This window comes from Bombina bombina, chromosome 3 (assembly GCF_027579735.1).
Source record: "Bombina bombina isolate aBomBom1 chromosome 3, aBomBom1.pri, whole genome shotgun sequence".
In the NCBI taxonomy this organism is placed as follows: domain Eukaryota; kingdom Metazoa; phylum Chordata; class Amphibia; order Anura; family Bombinatoridae; genus Bombina; species Bombina bombina.
The window spans coordinates 721,988,816-722,005,281 of record NC_069501.1 but is presented as its reverse complement, the minus strand read 5'-3'; the positions used below and the strand labels follow the sequence as shown (position 1 = coordinate 722,005,281).

The following is a 16,466-nucleotide window of genomic DNA, read 5'->3' as shown; positions in this document are numbered from 1 at the left end:
GTGTTTGTATAACATATCCCATCATGTTTGGTACCATGCAATATTGGCATCAGATTGGTTGTGTTTATAGTGTGCATGGTTTGTATTTTCATTGCACACTGTTTGCTGTCTTACCAGTGGGGCTTTATTTAAGGCACTAGTGATTCATGATACTGCAACATGCTGATTATAATGTGTTACATGCTAAGCGCTTATACAAAGTTACTCCCCACAGCCTTTTTATTAACAGCAACAATGTGTGTTATAAGGGTATATATGTGTATATTAACATCCTCTCCTTTAGTACCATAATAGCCAGAGTTGTATGTATACTCGGAATTTGTACACCATGTTGCTATGGCGCCATGAGCATTGGCGCTCGTGGATGATGTCACTCACATGTGAGTGCTGAATGGCGATACGCTATTGCTGTAAGATGGGTTAGGTTAGGTTTTATGTATGTTTGTCATTGCTTTTAGGTTTTCTATGCTGTATTTTGACATTTGACAAAGGCACAGTAATGTGCCAAAACGTTATGTCGTTTTAACTTTTACTCAATAAACTAGATTTTATATTCAAGAACATTGAGTGCCTGTGCATTTGGACTATGCTATATATATATATATATATATATATATATATATATATATATATATATATATATATATATATATATATATATATATATATATGCAGAAGAGTTATTTATTAGCCCTATTTATTAGTCCTATTTATTAGTCCTATTTATTAGCCCTATTTAATACTATTTATTAGTTATTTATTACTATCACCCGTGACATGTGCAAGAAGGGGCACTGTAAGTGATGGTGTTGTAAATTTAATAATACTACAACGGAGCTTATAATAAACGTTCAAATGCACAAAGTCCATTATTGTGCAGCAGATCCTATCGCGCATGCAAAGTTTTTTCTAAGCTCCCTCGCTTGTAACGTCTCCTAGCGCCACGTCATCGCTGGAATAAAAGTGCCTCCACTGGCTCCTGAGCGCTTGCTGAACGCGGCCTATCTCTTAAGAGGTCCCTGAGCAATACTGGCCACCGCTGTATCCAGTATCTCCCCAATTTCAGCATAAGCAAAGTGCCGTCATTGCTTGGAAAATACTGTCTAAATGGGAACCTTACTAGAAACGGCTCTCGTTTGGCTGGGACACACGGTGGGGCAAAGAATAAGATAGGGGGGAAATGCCCCCCTTACCCCCTGTAGTGATGTCTATGCCTGTGAAATAAAAATAAAACCTAAGCTGCCTTACACTAAAACATACCATTACAAAATAAAAAAACTAGCATTTCAAAAAATAACAAACAAAATTATCCAAAACAATAAAAATTATTCCTATTCTAATACCCTTAAAAAAAAAACTTAAAAGGGCCTTATGTAGGGCATTGCCCTAAAGTTAACAGCTCTTTTGCTACAAAACAAAACAAACACCCCCCAACAGTATACAAACCCCACCCCCAAACCCACAAAATAAAAATAAAGTAAAACCTAATCTACCCATTGCCCTGAAAAGGGTATTTGTATGGGCATTGCCCGTAAAAGGGCATTTAGCTCTTTTGCTGCCCAAGCCCTAATCTAAAAATAAAAACCCACCCTAAAATGATAAAAAAAACATTACACAAAATAACAAATTATCAAAAATATTAAAAATTATTCCTATTCTAATACCCATTAAAAAAAACACCCCAAAATTAAAAACCTAATCTAGAATAAACTTATTTGCCCCAAGGAAATCAGCTCTATTTATGAAATAAAAATACAAATACCCACTAACATTACAAACCCCCACCCCCTCCCCCAAACCCACAAAATAAAAAAACCTAAGTTACCCATTGCCCTGAAAAGGGCATTTGGATAGGCATTGCCCTTAAAAGGGCATTTAGCTCTTTTACTGCCCAAACTCTAATCTAAAAATAAAACCCACCCAAAAAAACCTTAAAAAAACCGAACACTAACCCCCGACGATCCACTTACAGTTTTTGAATTCCGCTTGAACGATCTTCATCCAGGCAGCCTCTTCAATCTTCATCCTGGCGGCGAAGTCCTCATCCAAGCAGCGAGAAGTCTTCATCCAGGGGGCCTCTTCAATCTTCATTCAGACGGCAACTTCTATCTTGAACCCGGCGGCGCGGAGCTGGTCCATCCTGAATACATCTGGCGCGGAGCATCCTCTTCATACGGTCACCACCGTACACTGAATCTTCAATGCAAGGTAAGGGATTCAAGATGGCGTCCCTTGCATTCCTATTGGCTGAAAAAATTGAATCAGTCAAAAGGAATTAGAGCTGCTAAAATCCTATTGGCTGTTCAAATCAGCCAATAGGATGTAAGCAGCTCTCAATCTTCTGGATGATTCATCAGATGCCGTCTGGATGAAGACTTCTCGCCGCCTGGATAAAGATCGTTCAAATGGGACTTGGGGTTAGTGTTAGGTTTTTTAAGGTTTTTTTGGGTGGGTTTTATTTTCAGATTAGGATTTGGGCAGTAAAATAGCTAAATGCCCTTTTATAAGCAATTCCCATCCAAATGCCCTTTTCAGGGCAATCGGTAGCTTAGGTTTTTTTTTATAGTTTTTTTTTTTTGTGGGTTTGGGGTGGGGGTTTGTAATGTTAGTGGGTATTTGTATTTTTATTTCATAAACAGAGCTAATTAGTTTTTTATTTTGAGGTGTTTTTTTAAAATGGGTATTAGAATAGGAATAATTTTTATTATTTTTGATAATTTGTTTAGTTTGTGTCAGTGATGTGGAGGGTGCGGTTTAGGGGTTAATAGGTTTAGTTTGTGTTGGCAATGTTTTGGAACGGCGGTTTAGGGGGTCAATAGGTTTAGTTTGTGTCTGCGATGTTTCTGAACGCCAGTTTAGGGGTCAATAGGTTTAGTTCGTGTTGCCGATGTGTGGGGGGGGGGGTTTAGGGGTTAATAGGTTTAGTTTGTGTCAGCAATGTGGGGGGAGCAGTTTAGGGGTTAATAGGTTTAGTTTGTGTCGGCAGTTTCGGGACGGCGGTTTAGGGGTTAATAGTTTTAGTTAGTTTCAGCGGTGTCGGGGAACGGTGATTTAGGGGTTATACCTTTAATATACACTTAGAGTTAGTGTCGGGGAACTGCGGTTTAGGAAGGAACAATGAAAAATTCTGAATATGAATAATGGATCCGAAAATTCAAAACATATTTATTCATTTTCTGAATTTTTTGGGATGTGACGATTAGGAAATTCGGATGCATCTGAATCGCCGAATTGGACAAAATTTGTCTGAATTCCAAATTCGTCCCATACGAAACGCACATGTCTAATTATAAAAGGGATACAAATGTTGCTAGACACTTTAAGAAATCTCATGCAGGTGAACCTAGCTCCCTTAGATTCATGGCTATTGACAAGGGGGATCCTAACAATAGGGTGGTGATGCGGATAAACTAATTCTTCAGAAAGAAACTAAGTGGATCTTTGTGTTAAAAACAAGTTTCCTCTAGGCCTCAATGATAAATTGGATTATGCATGTTTTCTCTAGTAAAATATAAAAAGTTGACAGTGACTTTAAAGTATATATGAATTTTGTATATATACAAGACAATTGAAGATTTATCTAATGTAAAATAGAAAGTGGTATCTAATGTAATTTATCTTGTCCTATGTCTGAGGAGGTGTATGCACTGCGCTATGGAAGAGACAATTCTCCATCTGAACACATGTACGCAATTTTTATGCAATATGTTTAACCCCTTAACGACCGAGGATTTGCAGGGTACGTCCTCTAAAAAAATACCCTTAACGACTAAGGACGTACCCTGCACGTCCTCGGTGTGGAAAGCAGCTGGAAGCGATCCTGCTCACTTCCAGCTGCTTTCCGGTTATTGCAGTGACGCCTCAATATCGAGGCATCCTGCAATAACCCTTAGTAGCCATCCGATGCAGGGAGGGCCACTCTGTGGCCCTCTATGCAACGGATATCTAAAGCTTCCATCGTTGGTGGGTGGGAGCGTGTGTGGGAGGCGGGTGGAGGCCATCGATGGCCCAGATGATGTGGAGGGGGGCGGGATCATGGGCGGGGATGCCCGGACACGCGCACGGACGCGCGCACGTGCACGGGAAGGAAGCGGGTGGGAACAGCTACTCTACAGAAAATAATTTAAGGAAAATGTTAATAAAAGTAGAAAAAAAACGGTCATCAGCAGGTGTTGGGTGCTCTGTGGAGGAAGGGAAGCTACACTACAGAAAAAAAACGGGTAAAAAAAAAAAATAAAACCATTTTTTTCTGCAAACTGGGTACTGGCAGACATCTGCCAGTACCCAAGATGGCCCCCAATAAGGCAGAGGGGGAGGGTTAGAGAGCTGTTTGGGGGGGGGGATCAGGGAGGTTGGGGGCTATGGGGAGATTCTACAAAGCAGCATATGTAAATATGCCCAAAAAAAAAAAAAGAAAAAAAAAAAACCCTTTTATTTTAGTACTGGCAGACTTTCTGCCAGTACTTAAGATGGCGGGGACAATTGTGGGGTAAGGGAGGGAAGGAAGCTGTTTGGGAGGGATCAGGGGGTGTGATGTCTCAGGTGGGAGGCTGATCTCTACTCTAAAGCTAAAATTAACCCTGCGAGCTCCCTACAAACTACCTAATTAACCCCTTCACTGCTAGTCATAATACATGTGTGATGCGCAGCAGCATTTAGCGGCCTTCTAATTACCAAAAAGCAACGCCAAAGTCATATATGTCTGCTATTTCTGAACAAAGGGGATCACAGAGAAGCATTTACAACCATTTGTGCCATAATTGCACAAGCTGTTTGTAAATAATTTCAGTGAGAAACCTAAAATTGTGAAAAAAAATTAAGTTTTTTTTTATTTGATCGCAATTTGGCGGTGAAATGGTGGCATGAAATATACCAAAATGGGCCTAGATCAATACTTGGGGTTCTCTACTACACTACAGCTAAAATTAACCCTAAAAGCTCCCTACATGCTCCCTAATTAAGCCTTCACCTGCTGGGCATAATACACGTGTGGTGCGCAGTGGCATTTAGCAGCCTTCTAATCTACCAAAACGCAAAAGCCAAAGCCATATATTTCTGCTATTTATGAACAAAGGGGATCCAAGAGAAGCATTTACAACCATTTATTTCATAATTGCATAAGTTGTTTGTAAATAATTTCAGTGAGAAACCTAAAGTTTGTGAAAACATTTGTGAGAAAGTGAACAATTTTTTTTTATTTGATCGCATTTGGCAAAATAGATCAATACTTTGGGATGTCTTCTAAAAAAAAATATTGTCAATGGATATTCAGGGATTCCTTGAAAGATATCAGTGTCCAAACGTAACTAGCGCTAATTTTGAAAAAAAGTGGTTTGGAAATAGCAATGTGCTACATGTTAACATTGGGTATTTCTAAACTCAGGACAAAATTTAGAAACTATTTAGCATTGGTGTTTTTGGTGGTTGTAGTGTGTAACAGATTTTGGGGTCAAAGTTAGAAAAGGTGTGTTTTTTCCATTTTTTCCTCATATTTTATAATTTTTTTTATAGTAAATTATAAGTTATGATGAAAATAATGTTATCTTTAGAAAGTCTATTTAATGGCGAGAAAAACGGTATATAATATGTGTGGGTAGAGTAAATGAGTAAGTGGAAAATTACAGCTAAACACAAACACCGCAAAAATGTAAAAATAGCCCTTGGTCCCAAACGGACAGAAAATGGAAAGTGCTGTGGTCATTAAGGGGTTAATGCTAAGTTTTGGAGTATAGATAATATGTCCCTTTAAGAGCTATCAGGTAGCTTGCAGAAAAGTAGGCTGGGCCACATCAGGTTAACAAGGCTGTTTTGAGTTAAGGATATTACAGTCCGGACCGAAGCCCCAGCATGAGATTGCCTGTGGGGTGAAACACATAAGTTGTTGGCAAGGCCTTTTCTTTAGGCTTTCCTGAAAGAATCTGTCTGGACATTTAATTGTATAACCTATGCTGAATTCATATCAGTAAGTGATAAGTATAGAGGATCTGATCCTGTTTGGCTCCGGTATTTTAGCTTACATATAGCCGTTTTCTGTGGTTACCAGATATTGTTTTGAAAATTACTGGAGACAGCACTCTGGGGGTAAGGAGATGGTCGCTCTTTCCCTAAAGCCACATGTCCCATGTAACAGCGATATTTTAAAGGTTCACAAACATCATACCTGCATCGCTGAAGCAAACACAGTGACGTCAGAGGAGCAGGGGGGCTTACAAGACTGCAACAAGGTCAGTAGCAACAAACACTGTGGGGGACTTTAAAAATGCATGGGACAAGCATAAGGCTATCCTATGAACTAGATAAGTTTATACTGTTAGGTAAGGTCGGGCAGACTTGCTGGGCTATGGCTCTTATCTGCCGTCAATATCTATGTTTCTATGTTTCTAACAATGCAACTCGATTGTACACTAGCTCTCATGGACGGGAGTCCTAGGAGGGGAATGTAAGCCGCTCCACACAGGGTCACGTAAGGCAAATTGTCTATTGGCACTGACAATTGCACCTTTACACCAATGATTTACTTTCCAGTCCGGTATGACCTTGAGTGCGGCTAAGTGCTTTTTATGTAAAGAAAAGGTGCCGGGTGTTCAAAAAATGTGCCAGTGCTCATTGAGTATTGATTGATAAATTCTGCTCAGTAACTTTGAGAAAAGTAAAGGGACACACATTAATTACAATGTTTAATGTATTTCTGCAACCCCCTCTTATGAAAACTAGAGCATTTAAATGATAATTACAAATATTACCTGAGTTGGCAGAGGTAGGGTTAATATATATATATATATATATTATATATATTATATATATATATATAATATATATTATATATATATATATATATTATATATACAGGGAGTGCAGAATTATTAGGCAAATGAGTATTTTGACCACATCATCCTCTTTATGCATGTTGTCTTACTCCAAGCTGTATAGCTCGAAAGCCTACTACCAATTAAGCATATTAGGTGATGTGCATCTCTCTGTAATGAGAAGGGGTGTGGTTAATGACATCAACACCCTATATCAGGTGTGCATAATTATTAGGCAACCTTCCTTTCCTTTGGCAAAATGGGTCAAAAGAAGGACTTGACAGGCTCAGAAAAAGTCAAATATAGTGAGATATCGTGCAGAGGGATGCAGCACTCTTAAAATTGCCAAAGCTTCTGAAGCGTGATCATCGAACAATTCAAGCGTTTCATTCAAAATAGTCAACCAGGGTCGCAAGAAGCGTGTGGAAAAACCAAGGCGCAAAATAACTGCCCATGAACTGAGAAAAGTCAAGCGTGCAGCTGCCAAGATGCCACTTGCCACCAGTTTGGCCATATTTCAGAGCTGCAACATCACTGGAGTGCCAAAAGCACAAGGTGTGCAATACTCAGAGGACATGGCCAAGGTAAGAAAGGCTGAAAGACGACCACCACTGAACAAGAACACAAGTTGAAATGTCAAGACTGGGCCAAGAAATATCTCAAGACTGATTTTTCTAAGGTTTTATGGACTGATGAAATGAGAGTGAGTCTTGATGGGCCAGATGGATGGGCCCGTGGCTGGATTGGTAAAGGGCAGAGAGCTCCAGTCCGACTCCAGACGCCAGCAAGGTGGAGGTGGAGTATTGGTTTGGGCTGGTATCATCAAAGATGAGCTTGTGGGGGCCTTTTCGGTTGAGGATGGAGTCACGCTCAACTCCCAGTCCTACTGCCAGAATTTCTGGAAGACACCTTCTTCAAGCAGTGGTACAGTAGAAGTCTGCATCCTTCAAGAAAAACATGATTTTCATGCAGGACAATGCTCCATCACACGCGTCCAAGTAACTCCACAGCGTGGCTGGCAAGAAGGGTATAAAAGAAGAAAATCTAATGACATGGGCCTCATTGTTCACCTGATCTGAACCCCATTGAGAACCTGTGGTCCATCATCAAATGTGAGATTTACAAGGAGGGAAAACAGTACAACCTCTCTGAACAGTGTCTGGGAGGCTGTGGTTGCTGCTGCACGCAGTGTTGATGGTGAAAGATCAAATACACTGACAGAATCCATGGATGGCAGGCCTTTTGAGTGTCCTTGCAAAGAAAGGTGGCTATATTGGTCACTGATTTGTTTTTGTTTTGTTTTTGAATGTCAGAAATGTATATTTGTGAATGTTGAGATGTTATATTGGTTTCACTGGTAAAATAAATATTGAAATGGGTATATATTTGTTTTTTGTTAAGTTGCCTAATAATTATGCACAGTAATAGTCACCTGCACACACAGATTTACCCCTAAAATAGCTATAACTAAAAAACTACTTCCAAACTATTTAGCTTTGATATTAATGAGTTTTTTGGGTTCATTGAGGAACATGGTTGTTGTTCATAATAAATGAATCCTCAAAAATACAGCTTGCCTAATAATTCTGCACCTCCCTGTACTATATATGTATATACTGTATATTAGGATAGCCTGATACCCTGTTACTTGTACTGTAAGTGACAGGGATATGGGACCATCAAATATATATATATATATATATATATACAGGGAGTGCAGAATTATTAGGCGAAGTTGTATTTTTGAGGATTAATTTTATTATTGAACAACAACCATGTTCTCAATGAACCCTAAAAAACTAATTAATATCAAAGCTGAATAGTTTGGAAGTAGTTTTTTGTTTTGTTTTTAGTTATAGCTATTTTAGGGGGATATCTGTGTGTCGCAGGTGACTATTACTGTGCATAATTATTAGGCAATTTAACAAAAAAACAAATATATACCCATTTCAATTATTTATTTTTACCAGTGAATCCAATATAACATCTCAACATTCACAAATATACATTTCTGACATTCAAAAACAAAACAAAAACAAATCAGTGACCAATTTAGCCACCTTTCTTTGCAAGGACCACTCAAAAGCCTGCCATCCATGGTTTCTGTCAGTGTTTTGATCTGTTCACCATCAACATTGCGTGCAGCAGCAACCACAGCCTCCCAGACACTGTTCAGAGAGGTGTACTGTTTTCCCCTCCTTGTAAATCTCACATTTGATGATGGACCACAGGTTCTCAATGGGGTTCAGATCAGGTGAACAAGGAGGCCATGTCATTGATTTTCTTCTTTTATACCCTTTCTTGCCAGCCACGCTGTGGGAGTACTTGGACCGCGTGTGATGGAGCATTGTCCTGCATGAAATCATGTTTTTCTTGAAGGATGCAGACTTCTTCCTGTACCACTGTTTGAAGAAGGTGTCGTCCAGAAACTGGCAGTAGGACTGGAGTTGAGCTTGACTCCATCCTCAACCCGAAAAGGCCCCACAAGCTCATCTTTTATGATACCAGCCCAAACCAGTACTCCACCTCCACCTTGCTGGCGTCTGAGTCACACTGGAGCTCTCTGCCCTTTACCAATCCAGCCACGGGCCCATCCATCTGGCCCATCAAGACTCACTCTCATTTCATCAGTCCATAAAACTTTAGAAAAATCAGTCTCGAGATATTTCTTGGCCCAGTCTGACGTTTCAGCTTGTGTGTCTTGTTCAGTGGTGGTCGTCTTTCAGCCTTTCTTACCTGGGCCATGTTTCTGAGTATTGCACACCTTGTGCTTTTGGGCACTCCAGTGATGTTGCAGCTCTGAAATATGGCCAAACTGGTGGCAAGTGGCATCTTGGCAGCTGCACGCTTGACTTTTCTCAGTTCATGGGCAGTTATTTTGCGCCTTGGTTTTTCCACACGCTTCTTGCGACCCTGTTGACTATTTTGAATGAAACGCTTGATTGTTCGATGATCAACGCTTCAGAGCTTTGCAATTTTTAAGAGTGCTGCATCCCTCTGCAAGATATCTCACTATTTTTGACTTTTCTGAGCCTGTCAAGTCCTTCTTTTGACCCATTTTGCCAAAGGAAAGGAAGTTGCCTAATAATTATGCACACCTGATATAGGGTGTTGATGTCATTAAACCACACCCCTTCTCATTACAGAGATGCACATCACCTAATATGCTTAATTGGTAGTAGGCTTTCGAGCCTATTTAGCTTGGAGTAAGACAACATGCATAAAGAGGATGATGTGGTCAAAATACTCATTTGCCTAATAATTCTACACTCCCCTGTATATATATATATATATATACACCTACATACACACACCACTACATATATATATATATATACACACACACACACATACATACATACATACACACACACTACATATATATATATATATATATATATACATACATAACACACACACTACATACATATATATATATACACACACAGTATATACATACACACACACGATCAGGCTTCCTACAACTATGTTATTTTATTCTGCATATTCAATATTATTATACTGATTTCTTTAATTAAAGGAGTGAACGTTTTTGCATAAAGCAGACATAATATAAATAGTTACAAAATGGGCATATCTGTATTAGCGTTTCATCATGAAAGGTAATGTTTATAACTACTTATATAATGTCTTATTTATTGAAATACGTTAATTTCTTAATCAAAGAAATCAGTAGAATAAAATTGAATATACAGAATAAAAATAACATAGTTGTAGGAAGCCTGATGTCCCCACCTAGTGCCAAAATTGTGGATGGTGTTCTATAATGTTTGCCGACTGCGACGGTGAGCGCAATGCGTGCAAAGGGTATTTGCAAGTTTATAGTAGGCGTGGCCGTAGGTAGGAAAACTTAATGCGGTATGCAAACTTAACAGAACATCAGCATAGAATTTTTTTTTTCTCAAATCACTGATCAGTCTCTGATTTTGCTGGGGCACCTCTAAGGCGGCTGCCTAACTTCCCTTATGCAAGTGTTGGGCCTGTATGTGATACAGCAACAAAAGTTACCTTTATACCTGCAGGCATTTTATACACTATCTACGCATGATAAATGCGTTAGAAATGAATAGTCTACCTCACTTATGTCCTTTCTGTTTATAGTTAGCATCTCCTTACCTGTTTAGGACAGAAACTTTAGGCTTAGTGTTGGATAGAAGCTCCAAAAATGTAGGGTTGTTCTATCCACTGGCATACTTAACCTTGGGCCTTTTACCTGCTTGTATTTATTGGGAAGCCATATGATTATTAGTAGTAGTATTAGAGATGTTTTCTTACTGATAGCCAAATCTCTATTTAGAGTTTTAAGAAATGCATAGAGACATATCCTTATTATGAATAGTAATGATCACCATTTATTATGTTTTATTATTAAACTAGAGTCTGTTTTACATTTGGCTTACACCAGTGGTGTATTTAGATTGCATGCTGTTCTAGAAACTGGAAATCCTTACCCCCCCCCCCGATCCCCGACTACTGTAGTTATATGTTTATCACAAGGTATATATGCACCTCCACTAGATAAGCAGGATGCATTGATCTGAAATACAATGAATAAATAAAACATTTAGAGAGCGCAGGAGTGGGAAAGCATCATGTGCTACAGAGATAACCCTCAAGATTTGCTTACCCTTAAAGTTGCACTAGGCAAAGGTCTAGTTGGCCTAGGCTAGAATACCACTCTGCTTATTCTTCATGATGTTCTATTTCTTCACTTTAAAGGGACATGAAACCCAAATTTCTTCTTTCATGATTCATATAGAGCATACGATTTTAAATAACTTTCTAATGTATTTCTTTTATCAAATGTGCTTATTTCTCTTGGTATCCTTTGTTGAAAAAGCAGCAATGCACTACTGGGAGCTAGCTGAATGCATTGGGTGCACCAATAACATGAGGCATATATGTGCAGCCATCAATCAGCTGATCCTGGGCCTACTTAGTTTATGCTTTCCAACAAGTTATACAAAGAGAACAAAGCAAATTAGAAAACAGAAGTACATTGTAAAGTTGTTTACAATCCTATGCTCTATCTGAATCATGAATCATTAAAGTGACATGGAACTCTTTCTTTCATAGATCAGATAGAGCAGGGGTGGGCAAGATGTAGATTGTGGTCTACCAGTGGACCACTAGTGAATTTTGAGGGTAACCCGCCTGTAAGATTTCAAAAGTCTGCATAATAAGAGAAAGATATCTCACACATCTATGGCGGTGAGGCTCTTCACTCAGAATCTAGATTCTGAGTAAAGAGCCTCACCACCATAGACGTGTGAGAAATCTTTCTATTATGCAGACTTTTGATATCGGCTATGACTGAGTCTATGATGGCGGTATGGGCACTGTATTTCAACATGAGTGACGCGGCTGTAGCTGAACTATCTGCCACAGCTTTGGTTACAGGACCTGTCCCCTAATTAACTTGACATGGCGTCCCACCAATAAATCTTAAATTATGCTTACCTGATAATTTCCTTTTCTTCTGATGGGGAGAGTCCACAGCTGCATTAATTACTTTTGGGAATTTAGAACCCTGGCCACCAGGAGGAGGCAAAGACACCCCAGCCAAAGGCTTAAATACCTCCCCCACTTCCCTCATCCCCCAGTCATTCTGCTAAGGGAACAAGGAACAGTAGGAGAAATATCAGGGTGAAAAAGGTGCCAGAAGAATTAAAAAAAATGGAAAAAAACGGCCATCCCATATAAAAAAAAGCAGGTGGGGAGCTGTGTACTCTCCCCGTCAGAAGAAAAGAAAATGATCAGGTAAGCATAATTTAAGTTTTTCTTCTTAAACGGGGAGAGTTCACAGCTGCATTCATTACTTTTGGAAAACAATACCCAAGCTATAGAGGACACTGAATGCAAAAAAAGTGCGGGTAGATGAGTGGCCCATTAAGAGGGACACCACAACCTGAAATTACCCAAACAACTGAAAAAAACACTGCTTCACCAGAAACAGAAGTATAAAATCTGAAAGGACCAAGTAACTGCCCATAAGTGAAAACCGGTAAGGCCCTAGTTAGAGACCACTCAGAATCACTATATTCCACCGAGCACAAAGCCCCTGAGGAGACAAGACCCAAAGGCTCCAAGCCCACACTTTCCACATACCCCCTGAAAGGAAGAAGAAGAAGAAGAAGAAGAAGAAGAAGAAGAAAAGACTCAACAAGAGATCTAGAGACCAACAACTAGGGTAAAAAGAACCCTAAGCAGAACTTCAAGCGCAAACCAAGGTTGGAGCAAGACGAAAACGCATAGAGAACAAACTCTAGCGACCGAACAGAAAGAAGGGAGGAAAAAGACTCTACCCCTATCTGAATGGAAGTCCAAGGGAGCAAGTAACATCCCAACCTGGAGACCTAGAGGGACAAGGTAGATCCCATCCCTAACACAGAGTGCAATCCGCACTCATAAAAGAGCAACCGAGCGAGCCACCCCCGGGAACCGCCTAAAAATAGCACTATAAAATTTTATCACGCTCCAGATGAAGCCACAGGCTGCTCTCTGCAACAGAAGTCTAGCAAACACCAACCGCTAACACTAGCCAACCAAGCTAGGAACTGCACCAGGACTCCCACAGAAGGAACATTCCAAAGAAGTGCAGAAAACAACACCCTCCCAGGCAAAAACAGGAAAGTAGGAGAGTATCCAAAACCAGCAGAGAAAAGCTCCCTGCTGAGGAAGGAAACACCGCAAAACTTCCCACCTAAAGAGAGATCACAAGATCTAGTTCAGATACGCGGTCAAGGCTCCACCGAGCAGTCAGACCTCTGACCCCCTCATCGAGGCGATGGACCCAGCACCAAAGTGACTGGCAATGTCCGAAGGCAGGGAAATAAACAATTCCCCAGACCACAAGATCCTCAGTAAGAAAAAAAAGGGGAAAAACAAATGATACCAATGGGTAGAGCAAACCCGGACCATTTGCTAACACGACTGGCATGCTCTTATAATGCTATGACAGAACATATAATGAGCTTGAGTTCCAGAACCAAGACCCAGTTCCTTTCCCTATAAGAAGGGACACTCCCCGGCAAAATAGAGACTACACTGAACAAAAGTGATGGTACGATACCAGAATCCAACCCTTCATGATATTCTGCACGCAAGGCAGGGGGAACCCCACTGCACAGAGGAAGACCTCCGGCACTAGGTGGATACTGTGGTATACCCCAATCTCCCTAAGGGGAGGGAAATGCAAAAAATAACCGCTCACCAACCCACAGGCATGGAGAGTGCGGCAGCAGACGGCAAGTCAATACTGACTTTAGAGGAACCATCCGGCTGCAACAGCCTGCCCAGTAGAAACAAACAGCCATCGAGCACACATTTAAGGTGCAAATAGCTACAACATATTTCAACCGCAATACCCCACTTATTAGGCAGCTAAACTAACCATCAGGCTATTTCCAAGTCTCCGAAAGAGAAAGACCAAACCACCTGAAGCAGCAAGCGGATGTCTCAGAGCCGGAAGGACTGAATTGCCCAGGACCCATCTAAGAGATCTGGTCAGATATCCAAGCCAACAACATGTCCAGAAAACCGGATACCCGGAAACCGGAGCCGGCCACAAGCTATTAATCCCTGAGGAACCAAAGGGATACCTCATACGGAGAATCCTGTACCCTAGGAGATGCAATCACAGCCACATACAAAAGGTCCTTGGACACTGAACGTTCACTGAGCATCCCAGAGACAGAGAGCATAACTCCTAAAGGCTAGAGGGGCAACAACCCAAAGTCCAAATACTAAGGAGCTGACAAGAAATAGAGCTCAAAAACTAGATAATCCATTTTGAGAAGATAATATAATCTCCAAACAATCCTTTCAGGAGCAACCTCCCGGCAACCCACAGCTCAAGGAATTAACGATGAACAAGCATCACAATTCCAGACGAGAGACATATCAAAACGAGACGTCATAAGTAAGACAGCTCCAGGAAAAAACACATTCTCCAGATCCCGAAAAACATGGGAGCAGACGAGAAACAGTAGGAGGAAGAAAAAGGCCGTAAACGTCCGAACTTCCAGAACAGATGACCCAAAAACCAGCCCCAGAAGGAGAAAAAGGAAGCCTAAGTCACCTCGACCCCTTAAAGAAGAGGTACCGGCGTCAAGGCCTCACCAAGAAGAATACCATAGAGGAGATAAAAATCACCCCAACCTGGTACCCCAGATGTCTAAGGAGTCAACTAAACCTCCAGTCCAATTGGGAATGGAGAACCCTAGCTCAGAGGCCAAAGGACCTACGAAACCCTCGGAGTAAGCTTTAGCAGGATCTGACTTCTGGAACCCCATCAACAATCAGGAATAGGACAAAGAGAACTGAGTACAATCCCTCTGATGCCCTACCCAAAAGAAGAAATGAGAACCAGACTGACGTCTAGGAACAAAAGGCCTCCTCTACCATGTTTTAGCCCTGCATTATGCAGAGCCTCAAAAAATGATGGAAAACTCATGGTTGTTCGTCTCTACAAAAATCTTTAGAACAAGGCAAAAGATTTATTCGATCTGAAGAAAAACTAGAGTGAGCAACTCACCACCCAACCAGTTACACCGGCACCACGTGGATGATATAGACCTTAAGGAACAGAAACCAGCGCCCGACCAGGACCAGCCTGCTATGTAAGGCACTCCAGAACTGACCCAGGCCACAGAAAAATTGAAACCGCAGTAGGGATCAACAAAAGGATCTATAGATATAACAATGAACTAACACCTTAACATGCAACATCCGCGGAAGTGCCCAAGGGACCACAAAATCGCTAGTATCAAATTCCAGAGAAGAAACATTTCCCGATGGAAAAATTATAGCAGACCTGAACTTCTTAAAAAGGAAATAACATATATCCTAACCGGATCAAAGAAAAAGAGGGCAGCACCCGCAGATACACGCCCAAGAAAAATGGGCACACTAACAGGCCAATCAGAGACCCCATTCTCCCGAAGCTCAGAACTGGAATAGAAAAAAAAAGAAAAGTAAATTAGAGACGACAAGGAGATTAACTTCATCCCCACATGTCTAACCTAGCTTGCCGTCCGGAACAAAAGACCGAGGATCCTTCAGCCCATCAGGACTGGGATCCTCCAGCACCGCCAAAACATGCCACAGCAGGACACGAAGGCACGCCAGTCTATAACGAAAAGGAAGACTTACCTCCGCTGAGGCAATGGATGACCCCGACCCCAAGGGTTGGGCCCCTGCAGCCTCAGAGGAAACCGCTTCCCCAAAGGTTCGATCTGACCCAGGCGATCCCACGCCTGACGAGCCCTGGTTAACAGAACACAGACAGTATCTCAGCAACACCTCCCTCCCAGGAAGATGTAAATGCGTCAACGCCATAGATATGGCCATACGGAACCGTGCCATAACCGCCATTCCGGAGAAGGGGTAACAGTATTAGGGACACCTGCTTGAGTAGCCAAAGAAGGTTCTAGGGCACGCGTCTCACGGGATATGGGGTCCCCAGGGGCAAATGGCTCGGCGGACTCTAAGTTCCCTGTATCGGGAGAAAAGAGCACTCTAAGGTGGCATGCAGAACATAACTGATGGGCATGGATTACACGGGCCATTTCATACTCTTCGCAAGAAGTAGAATCTGAATTAGAGACATCCATCTCCAAAAAATCTGAATCCTCCATA

The 16,466-nt window shown here is 41.2% G+C and overlaps 1 non-coding gene across 1 annotated transcript; it reads right to left on the bottom strand.

Moving 5' to 3' along the window:
* Positions 1 to 15,238: 15,238 nt before the first annotated feature.
* Positions 15,239 to 15,354, bottom strand: LOC128655113 (U5 spliceosomal RNA). Its single transcript, XR_008401668.1, has one exon. It is a non-coding gene; the product is annotated as a U5 spliceosomal RNA (small nuclear RNA).
* Between the last annotated feature and the right edge of the window lie 1,112 nt (positions 15,355 to 16,466).